Genomic DNA, 10,544 nt, shown 5'->3' on the forward strand with positions numbered 1-10,544 from the left:
ATAATCCGTAAGCATGGTATTAGTTTTCATTGTTATGCTGATGATACACAGTTATATGTCTCAGCAAAACCTGATGAGAAAAAACAGCTTACTAAAATTGAGCAATGTGTGCAGGACATAAGAAATTGGATGCTAACTAACTTCCTTCTGCTAAATCCGGATAAGACAGAAGTTCTAGTCATAGGACCGCATACAGCTAGGAGTAAAATTTTAGATCATACCGTAACTTTAGATGGCCTTTCTGTTCCATCAAATGCAACAGTGAAAGACCTTGGTGTGATTATTGATTCCAGCCTTTCATTTGAAGCACATGTAGATAATATTACCAGGATAGCATTCTTTCACCTCAGAAATATTGCCAGAATAAGAAATTTATTGTCGCTAAACGACGCAGAAAAACTAGTTCATGCTTTTATCACCTCTAGGTTGGACTATTGTAATGCCTTACTGTCTGGTTGTTCAGCTAGATGCATAAATAAGCTTCAGCTAGTCCAGAATGCAGCAGCGAGAGTCCTCACCAGAACCAGAAGATATGAGCACATCACCCCTATCTTATCTTCACTCCATTGGCTCCCTGTGAAATTTCGCATTGATTTTAAAATACTACTCTTGACATATAAAGCATTAAATGGTCTCGCGCCGCAGTACCTGAGCGAACTGCTAGTGTCTTACGATCCGCCACGCCTACTTCGATCAAAGGATGCAGGCTGCTTGTCAGTACCGCGTATTATGAAAAATACAGCTGGGGGCAGAGCTTTTTCTTACAAAGCCCCAAAGTTATGGAATAGTCTTCCAAATAGTGTTCGGGACTCAGACACAGTCTCAGTGTTTAAGTCCAGGCTAAAAACCTATTTATTTAGCCGAGCATTTTTATAAATAGATTTGCCATAGGTAAAGGAGCAGATCTGGGGGACTCATGGACGTAGAGTATTATGGTGAACTGGTATGTTTGGATGCTGTCTTCCTCACTCTCATTGATCACTCAGGTTTGCTGACGGTGAGGGGATTGTTTGCTTTACATGTCAGGAAGCCCTCATGTTTGTGTTTCCTTCTGGCTCTCCCTTTTAGTTATGCTGTCATAGTTAGTCCTGCCGGAGTCTCTGCTTGCACGCTACAGTTAATATACATTCACATTATACATTGTGTGACTGTGACCATACCTAACTGCCATCTCTCCTCTTCTTCTCTTTCCCCCCCTCTTTCTTTTTCCTCTCTCCTCCTGTCCCCCCCTTTCACTCTTTCTCTCTCTCTCTGTCGAGCTACACATGTCGTTCCTGAGCTGCCAGTGATCCAGACTCCCTCTGCCCTCTGGACCTGTCTGACCCATCCTGGTGCCCCGCTTCTGGCTGAAGATCTCGTCACATGGATGCCCCGTGTGTCTCTCTGGGATGCGTCTGGTGTCTGGGAATGATTCTCTCTACCTAGAAAATGGTTCTGGCCTTGACTAGTGTTGGCAACTGTTTCTCTGGGGACTTGACAGTTCGATAGTTCATGACTGGAACTTCTTACAAGTCTACCTGGGTCTTCAATAACTACCTGGACTCCATATTAACATCAATTAACATCAGCTATTATAGCTGAACTGCCTCCCACCCTACACACTGTATAAATGCAGATCATTTACTGCTTTTTGTTTCACCCAAATGAGGATGGGTTCCCTGTTGAGTCTGGTTCCTCTCAAGGTTTCTTCCTCTTACCATCTCAGGGAGTTTTTCCTTGCCACTGTCGCCCTCGGCTTGCTCACCAGGGACAAACTGACCATTTTGATTCATACAAATTCACATTTCATACAAACCTAAATAATTCTTTTGACTATGTAAAGCTGCTTTGCGGCAATGAAAATTGCTAAAAGCGCTATACAAATAAAATTGAATTGAATTGAATTGATCAATAACTAATAGTGGTTTACCTAGCTGCAGTTTGAGAAAGTTCTAGTTGGTGTTGTAAAACAGTGAGGGTATGAGCATTTATTGGAAAATGTTGACTTGGGGTGTTTTTCGATATCTCTGAGAAAGATCATTTTGTAAGACATGTTCCAGTGACATTTCAAGGGATCAAATATTTAATATTCATTTAAAAATATAAAATTTTATATAATTTGTTTAGATATTAAAAGACAAAAATAATAATAAAAATAAAATAAATTAAAATAATTGTTTTGAATGAATAAATTAATTAATTTATTAATTAATTACATTTATTTATTCATATTGTTTACATATATATTCAGTAAAATTTTATTTATTTAATTTATTTAATTTAAGGACAGGTGCGAAAGAACTGCACAAGCTCCCGTGGCACTTTCACTATCACGAGATCCTGACGCTGAAGAGAGATCAGGACGCTGAAAGGTTGCTGCACTTATGGGCTAAAGATGATTATGAGAAAAGCATGCATGTGTATGTGTGAGAGAAAGAGAGAGAGAGAGAGAGAGAGAGAGAGACAGAATTTAGAATTGACTGTGTACATACCATAAACAGTGTGATGTGTCATAGTTAGATCGTAGTGTATGTCTCTCCATCCTCGTTTTGGAAATGATGGAACTGTGATTTCCCATTTTTAAATTAAGTGGCAATTGACAGCACTCTAACCCAATGAATGATTGCCAACGCTCTGATCCAGTGTTTGGCAGGTTGACGGTATTATCTAGCCAAATGATGTTGGGGTGTGCCCACCGGAAGGCCAATTATATTTTTTGGGGGGTCACCCCTCTACCACCCCTCTAGACACACTCCTGCCTGACAAAAACATAGCGTCTCAACCCCTTCCCTAGAACCTTTGGAGCATTAATTCACCTACATGGCAAGGCACAGAGAGAGCAATATTGTAATGATGGGGCATGCAGGAAGGTAGGACTTGTGAACTTAATTGCATGCAGTATAAGAAGATTCCTGACACATGTGTTTACCATGAAGCATATGTTCTGCAATTTCAGTTTTTAATAAGCATTATATTTCCTAATTACTGTTTTATACATATATGACCTTGTTCAAATAATGGCACTTGTTTCTTTCATTAGGTCATGCCTATTTGCTGATAACCAGGCCTTCAGCAGCTGTCGGACATAATTTTTTTTACTTGTTCGATTTACTTTTGCTTATTTTATCTACATTTTTTTTTTTTATTTAAATCTATGTCTGCCATATTGTTTGTCATTTTAAATATATAAGGTTTGTAAAAGCTCAAACACTAAGTTTTATTTTAACCAGCATTTAAATGCATACCAGCTGAAATCACCATAAAGCCGCATTCACACCTGTCCAACTTTGTATATACAGTGGGGGAAATAAGTATTTGATCCCCTGCAGATTTTCGAAGTTTGCCCGCTTACAAAGAAATAAAGGGTTTATAATTTTTATCATAGGTTTAAGGTAAAGGATAAAGACAGAATATCAAGAAAAAAATGTTTTTTAAAAAAACAAAAAAAAAATTAAAAAAGCACACGATACAAATGTTATAAATCGATTTGCATTTCAGTGGGAGAAATAAGTATTTGATCCCCAAGCAACCAACAATAATTCTGGCTCCCACAGACTGGTTATGTGCTCATATGGTACACATATTAATTTAAGAAGGAGCTCCTAACAACAACGCATTATGTGTATAAAAGACACCTGACCACAGAATTTCTATCTTCCATTCGAATCTTATCAATATCGGCAAGACCAAACAGGTGTCAGGGACAAAACTGTAGACCTGCACAAGGCTGGAATGGGCTACAAGACCATGAGCTAGAAGCTTGGTCAAAAGGAGACAGTTGTTGGAGTGATTATTTGCAAATGGAAGAAATACAAAGTAACCATCAATCGCCCTAAGTCTGGAGCTCCATGCAAGATTTCACCTCATGGGGTAAAAATAATCATGAGAAAAATGAGGGATCAGTGCAGGACTACAAGGGAGGAGCTTGTAAATGATCTCAAGGCAGTTGGGACCACAGTCACCAAACAAAACATTGGTAACATAATATGCCACCAAGGATTGAAATCACCCCTACTCAAGAATGAACATGTACAAGCCCATCTGAAGTTTGCCAATGAACAGAAGGATTGGGATAAAGTGAGTCCAAAATTTAGCTCATTGGCACTCAACTTGACACTGTTTATAAAGGAAAAAAATGCTGACTATGACCCCAAAAACACCATCCCTATAGTCAAGCACTGAGATGGAAACAACATGCTTTAGACCTGGTTTCATGCTTAAGGTACAGACTGATTTTGCTGCATTGAGGGGTTAATGGACGGGCCATGTATAGTAACACTTTGGACAAGAACCTCTTGAAGATGGGTCATGGATGGGTCTTCCAGCACAAGAATGACCCAAAACATACTGCCAAGGCAACACAGGAGTGGCTCAAGAAGAATCCCAATAAGGTCATGTGGCCTAGCCAGTCTTCAGATCATAATCCTATAAAAAATTTATGGAGAGAGCGAAACTTTGAGTTGGCAAGCGGCAGGCAAGAAATCTTGAGACGTAAAGAGAAAATCTGAAAAGAATAGTGGATCAAAATGCGTCCTGAGATTTGTGCGAACCTGGTAACCAACAACAAAAAAAGTCTTACCTCTGTGCTTGCAAACAAGTGTTTCTCCAGCACTGTTGAATGGTGTTGTTGGTTCAACTTCTTACAGTGGCATTTGTTGAGACAACAACACATTTTATACTGAAGGCTAAATAAACTAAAAAATTCAAGTTGAGCCAGCAATTTAAAGTCACAGAGATGCGGATGATAAACATTCATAACCATATCTATAGCAACAATGTCTCGCTCCATCCCAGCACATACGGCCACGCGAGCGCTTAGTTAACAAAAGTTCTAGAAAAACCCAGAAGTGTTTAACAGTTAAGGACTCTAAGTTGAGGTGCTTCAGTTCTCAGTAAGATAAGGGATATAAAACTGCCGTGCTAGTTTGGCTTGAGAGTTGCTAATGCTCATCTATGAATGGCATGTCAGTTAACTTATTTGTATAAAAACTGAGTAAATACCTGGTCACTTTAAAATATCAACCCAAACATCTAGTTTCTCCTGAGAATAATAAAGTAAAACCCTAAACCCACAACCATACAATGGTAAACCTGTGGCTTCTTTTTATTACAATGTATACTGTGGAAGCTCTAAGCGTCCTCCTTCGCTACAGAGCGCTCAAAGGTAGCTTATGTGATCACACTCTTTACCAACTGGGCACACGGATGGGGAACCGCTGTTGCACCTTCGGACCCAGTTCAGACCCAGGACCCATGCAAGTAAGTTAAACCCAGATCTCTCAGGAAGAACGTCAATCAGGTTCCTGTTTTTATCATCTCCAATGCTCATTAAAAGCCAAGCCTCTCCAGTGAACCTAGGAACTCTGGAGGGGTCAGTCATTAACCGCTTCCCTCGCCCACGTCCGCTTCTGTCAACTATTATCGTAGCACTGCAAACCTCACATGATCTCCGCACTAATTGACTCCAGTTCTGCCCAGAATCTAAGTTCCGCCTCAAAGGTTAAGAATCCTGAACACCCAATAACAACCCTGGAAATCCTGCTAGCCATTTAATTCCTTGATGGCACCACTTTGCCTACCATCACCCAACGTACGGTTCCAGTAACTCTGCAAGTATCTGGTAACCATGCTGAAAAGATTTCCTCCCTGGTAATGCACAACACCCATTCACCCTTAGTTCTCGGACATCCCTGGCTGACCCATCACAACCCTCATATCAACTGGGACAAGAATACTATTCAGGAGTAGAGTCCCTTGTGCCTGGCATTCTGCCTCAAGTTGGCTCACTGCTCCCCAGCAACATCCTCTATTAACGAGGAGTTCTATGCAGGACAATGCAGATCTTAAACAGGTTTCCTGGCATCTCCAAGATAATCAACCTATGCACAGTCATACTGCTCTTACCCCCCACTATCAATCCCTTGTTGTCCCAGTCCCATCAACGTCTCCCACATAAAGCCCTTAGTATTATCTCCATTAAACTGACATATCTACAAACTGACAAGTAAGCCCGAAGCTAGGAGAAGGGCATTCCTTTAACTACTATAACAATTTTCTAACCTATTTAAGAAAATGATCAATGGTGTCACACACTGCACTAAGGTCAAGTAACATAAAACAAGGAGACATAACCCTGATCAGGGACAAATAGCATTAACCACTTTAAGCAGCATGGCAAAATTTCAGTTTAATTTCTAGGTAGGTAAGAAGATAACTGTTGATTAAAACGTTTTGTAAAATCTAGGAGATAAATATTTGATATTAGCATATAGTTGGAGAGGGATCAATATATATATATATATATATTAGGTATTCTGCCTGCCATGTTTAAGGCCTCAGTTCGATTCTCAAGATTCTTCAAGAATGGCATAAAACCTGTGCCAAGCTTGTATGTGCGGACCAGATGGTTTGCCGTGGCGACCCCTTACCGGGAGCAGCCAAAAGACCAATAACAACTATATATTTGATATAAATGACTGGCCTGAATGGACATTAAACAAATGTCTTTCACACATGCATGCATCAACATCTCCACAAAATCCCACAATGAAAGGTCATGTGACATAGATTTTTATGGCTGTCTTTAAAGTAGTAATTTCCAAAAAGGTTGGTATTCAGAGTTCCACAGGTCTTTTTAGAATACTTCTAGATACTTTAGTAGGCAACTTATGGTCGTAACAGATATCGTGCTTTCTGCAATGACATGTCATAAGCCATTCTAATAGCTGGTCAGAACCACAAAGCATCACTTTCCATGGAAATAATTTCAATACCACAGGAAAGGTCAGGGAGTACATGCACACGTACATGCACACGCACATACACACACACACACACACACACACACACACACATAAGAAGAGGGGGGGGGGGAATTTAATAACACAAGTAAGCTTCTGGTCATAAATAAAATCATCTGTTTATGTGACATTGCAAAGAAAAATAAGGCTACAATGACCTTCAGGACATTTTATTGTCTCACAATTTAAAGGAAGACTCTAAAAATTAGGCAGTGGAGGGCAGCTTGTTGTTATATTGGGAGATGAGTTTTTTCAAATCTGAGATAACATTTATCAGGTTTACCTACAGATTACTTTTTTATTTGTCTGTCTGCATGCGTGTATCCTACTTTCATTTGTCTGTCTGCATGCGTGTACCTATTTTTCTATCTGTCATATATCTGTGTCTGTCTGTATCTGAGGCGGCATGGTGGTGTAGTGGTTAGCAGTGTCACCTGTACCTCCAGGGTCCTGTTTCGATTCCTGGCCAGACTCGATTCCCGTCTCTGTGTGCATGGAGTGTGCATGTTCTCCCCGTGCTTGGTGGGTTTCCTCCTACAGTCCAAAGACACGTAGGTTAGGTTGATTGGTGTTCCCAAATTGCCTGTAGTGTATGTGTTTGTGCCCTGTGATGGTATGGGCAGTATGGAGCTGCACCACGAGATGTTTTAATAATTATAAGAGCCCTGATATAGGGCTTTAGAGGGGCTCAACAAAATAGGAGTTTGTAAAAGTGCTTATGACAGGCCCAGAAAGACCTTCCCGTTTGAAAATGGCGTAGGATTATTAATTAAGGAACTTAAAGGAAACAAAAGAAAACTGATAACACAAAATAGCCAGAGCTACGTCGTCTATGCGAGAATGGACGGAGTTCTGGAAACTAAAACGAAAACTAATATTCTCTCAGGGGGAGAGGATATTAGATATTTCTTTATTAAAAAGAAAAGATTTGTGTTTTTTGTGTAAACTTTATACTTAAGCAGAGAAGCACATGCTAAACGGATGTGTGACATTCTCTCTTTCTCTCTCTCTCACTCGCTGGCGTCTTAAGAAGAAAGAGGCTGGGTCTTTGCCTGTGTCTTTTTTCTGCACGCTTTGTCTTTTCTTTTTTCTTTGTCCTTTCTTGGCTTTGTCTTTGTCTTTGGCCCTGATACCTTATCAGTGCTACATAATGATCACACGAAGTGCCATATCCAGGCTGATTGCGGCGTTGCCAGGTAAAAATTGCCCATAAATTGCAATCCAGGCTGATTGCGGCGTTGCCAGGTAAAAATTGCCCATAAATTGCCGCGCCTTTGCCTGTTTAGAACTTTGCATGGTAGCAGCTTGCGGATCTGCCCGTTCCAAACAGTGCAAAGCATTTTTGCGCGATTCTACCCCTCACGCCTTTGCCTGTTTAGAACTTTGCATGGTAGCAGCCTGCGGATCTGCCCGTTCCAAACAGTGCAAAGCATTTTTGCGCGATTCTGCCTCGTGAGACCCGTGTCATTACAGTTACAGTTAAGGCGGTTATCCACCTGGATGGCTAGCCTAGAAAACTCTTCCAGATCCTTTGGAGGCTAGCCTATAAAACTCTTCCAGATCCACATATTAATATACTCACAAAATGAATATATTACAAGTTGATAAAATTATCTGCGGTAGCAGAAAAATCCGCAGAAAAAGGAGACACTACACAATACGGTATTAGATTTCCCTTAAGTCTCTGTCACTCTGCTGTGTTTATTCATTCACAGGCTACAGCGCACGCGCACACACACACTCCTCCCCTGAGCTCTCGGTAAACATCCAATCACCGTCCGTATGCAAATGAGTCAAGACGTAGCCTAACATAGTGTCGTGCCGGATTTCAGCGCAGTCACGGAGTGGAAAGACTTTGAAGAAGATGCAGCGTATTTTCAGTTACAATAAGCACAGCGATAAGTCTAAGTCCGCTGAATTTGACTGAAGACAGACCCCTTCGTAAAGCCCCGCCCCACACTGTAGGTCATGGATGAATTTGTGAAAGTTTTTCCAAAGGGAAATAGTAATACCCCTGAGGAATTACCACCTTATTGTGGTCAGGGGGTTTGCGTGCCTCAGTGACCTTAAGAGCTATACCAGCAGGTGCTTAGTCTTCAAGTGGAACACCCAAGTTGGACAGGTCTGAAGGTCAATACACTTCTCCAGGCTTTGGATGCAGCTAACAACACAATTCAGCAAGGACAATACTGTTACTATAAGCACAAGGAAAAAAACAGTGCTCGAACATAATGTGTACACATGATGCCCCCTTCACATTTCTGACTGCCCACCCCATATGGTCTGGTCTAAAACTGGCTCTGCCGCATTGGCGGCCTGTGTACAAAACTCGACAGACAGCTACAGATTGCGCCTCTTGATGAATGAAAAGGAGGGGTGACATTACACTGCTCTGCTTTCACTGATGGTGAAAAGTACCTCTAAGTGCTTCAATGAAGTCACTTAGGGTGGCATGTTCAGAGAGAAGGTACTTCCACACTGCAGTAGCCCACTCTAGTGCTCTGCCTGTGAGCAGAGACACCATAAATGCAACCTTCGCCCATTCTGATGGAAATTGGGAAGGTTGCAGCTCGAATATTAGTGAGGACCAGAGGATAAAGGCATTGCACCTCTCTGGCTTGCCCTCATACGGTTGTGGTACTCAAGTTTTGGCCACCAGATGGGGTAGTTGAGTCACTGATCCCTGGGCGCGAGTCGACTTCGGAAGTGGTGTGCGCCTCAAGCTGCCCGAAAATTAGCTTGAGGTGCTTATTAGTACGGTGGCCCTGAAGTGCAAAACAAATTAACAAAACTGAAAACAAAATAACAAAACCTAATACAAAATAACTAATTCAAAACCAAATTAACAAAACGGAAAACAAAATAACTAATATCTAACTGGCCTAGAGGTGCAATACAAATTAACAAAACGGAAAACAAATTAAAAACCAAATAACAAAACCCAAAACTTTTTTTTTTTTTTTTTTGGGGGGGGGGGGGGGGGTTGTTGTTTTGTTTTTGGTTTTGTTATTTTGTTTTCGGATTTGTTAATTTGGTTTTGAATTTGTTAATTTGGTTTTGAATTTGTTAATTTGGTTTCCGTTTTGTTAATTTGTATTGCACTTCTCGGCCAGTCCGATACAAACCGGAAAAGGTAGGTATAGATTGCGAATAAAATGCTTACCGCTAATTGGACGAGATATCTGTTTTTTTGCACTGATCTGATATCTGATATCTAATTTTTTTGCACTTCACGGCCATCATAGTTTAAAGTGAAGCAGAACACACAAGAAACAAAGATAAAGAAACAAGTTCCTACTTCCTGTATATCTTGAGTGACAGATGTCTCGTCCAATCAGCGGTAAGCATTTCATTCGTTAACTATACCTACCTTTTCCAGTTTGTATCGGACTGGCCGAGAAGTGCAATACAAATTAACAAAACAGAAAACAAATTAACAAATTCAAAACCAAATTAACAAATCCGAAAACAAAATAACAAAAACAAAAAACAAAACAACAAAACTTCCCCCCTCCAAAAAAATTGTTTGGGTTTTGTTATTTGGTTTTTCATTTGTTTTCCGTTTTGTTCATTTGTATTGCACCTCTAGGCCAGTCAGATATAAGTTATTTTGTTTTCCGTTTTGTTAATTTGGTTTTGAATTTGTTATTTTGTATTGGGTTTTGTTATTTTGTTTTCAGTTTTGTTAATTTGTTTTGCACTTCAGGGCCACCGTAAATCATGAGACAGAAGACACTACTTACATCGCTACGTCTTTAGGACTGT

The sequence above is a fragment of the Clarias gariepinus genome, chromosome 25, assembly GCF_024256425.1.
Source record: "Clarias gariepinus isolate MV-2021 ecotype Netherlands chromosome 25, CGAR_prim_01v2, whole genome shotgun sequence".
NCBI lineage: Eukaryota > Metazoa > Chordata > Actinopteri > Siluriformes > Clariidae > Clarias > Clarias gariepinus.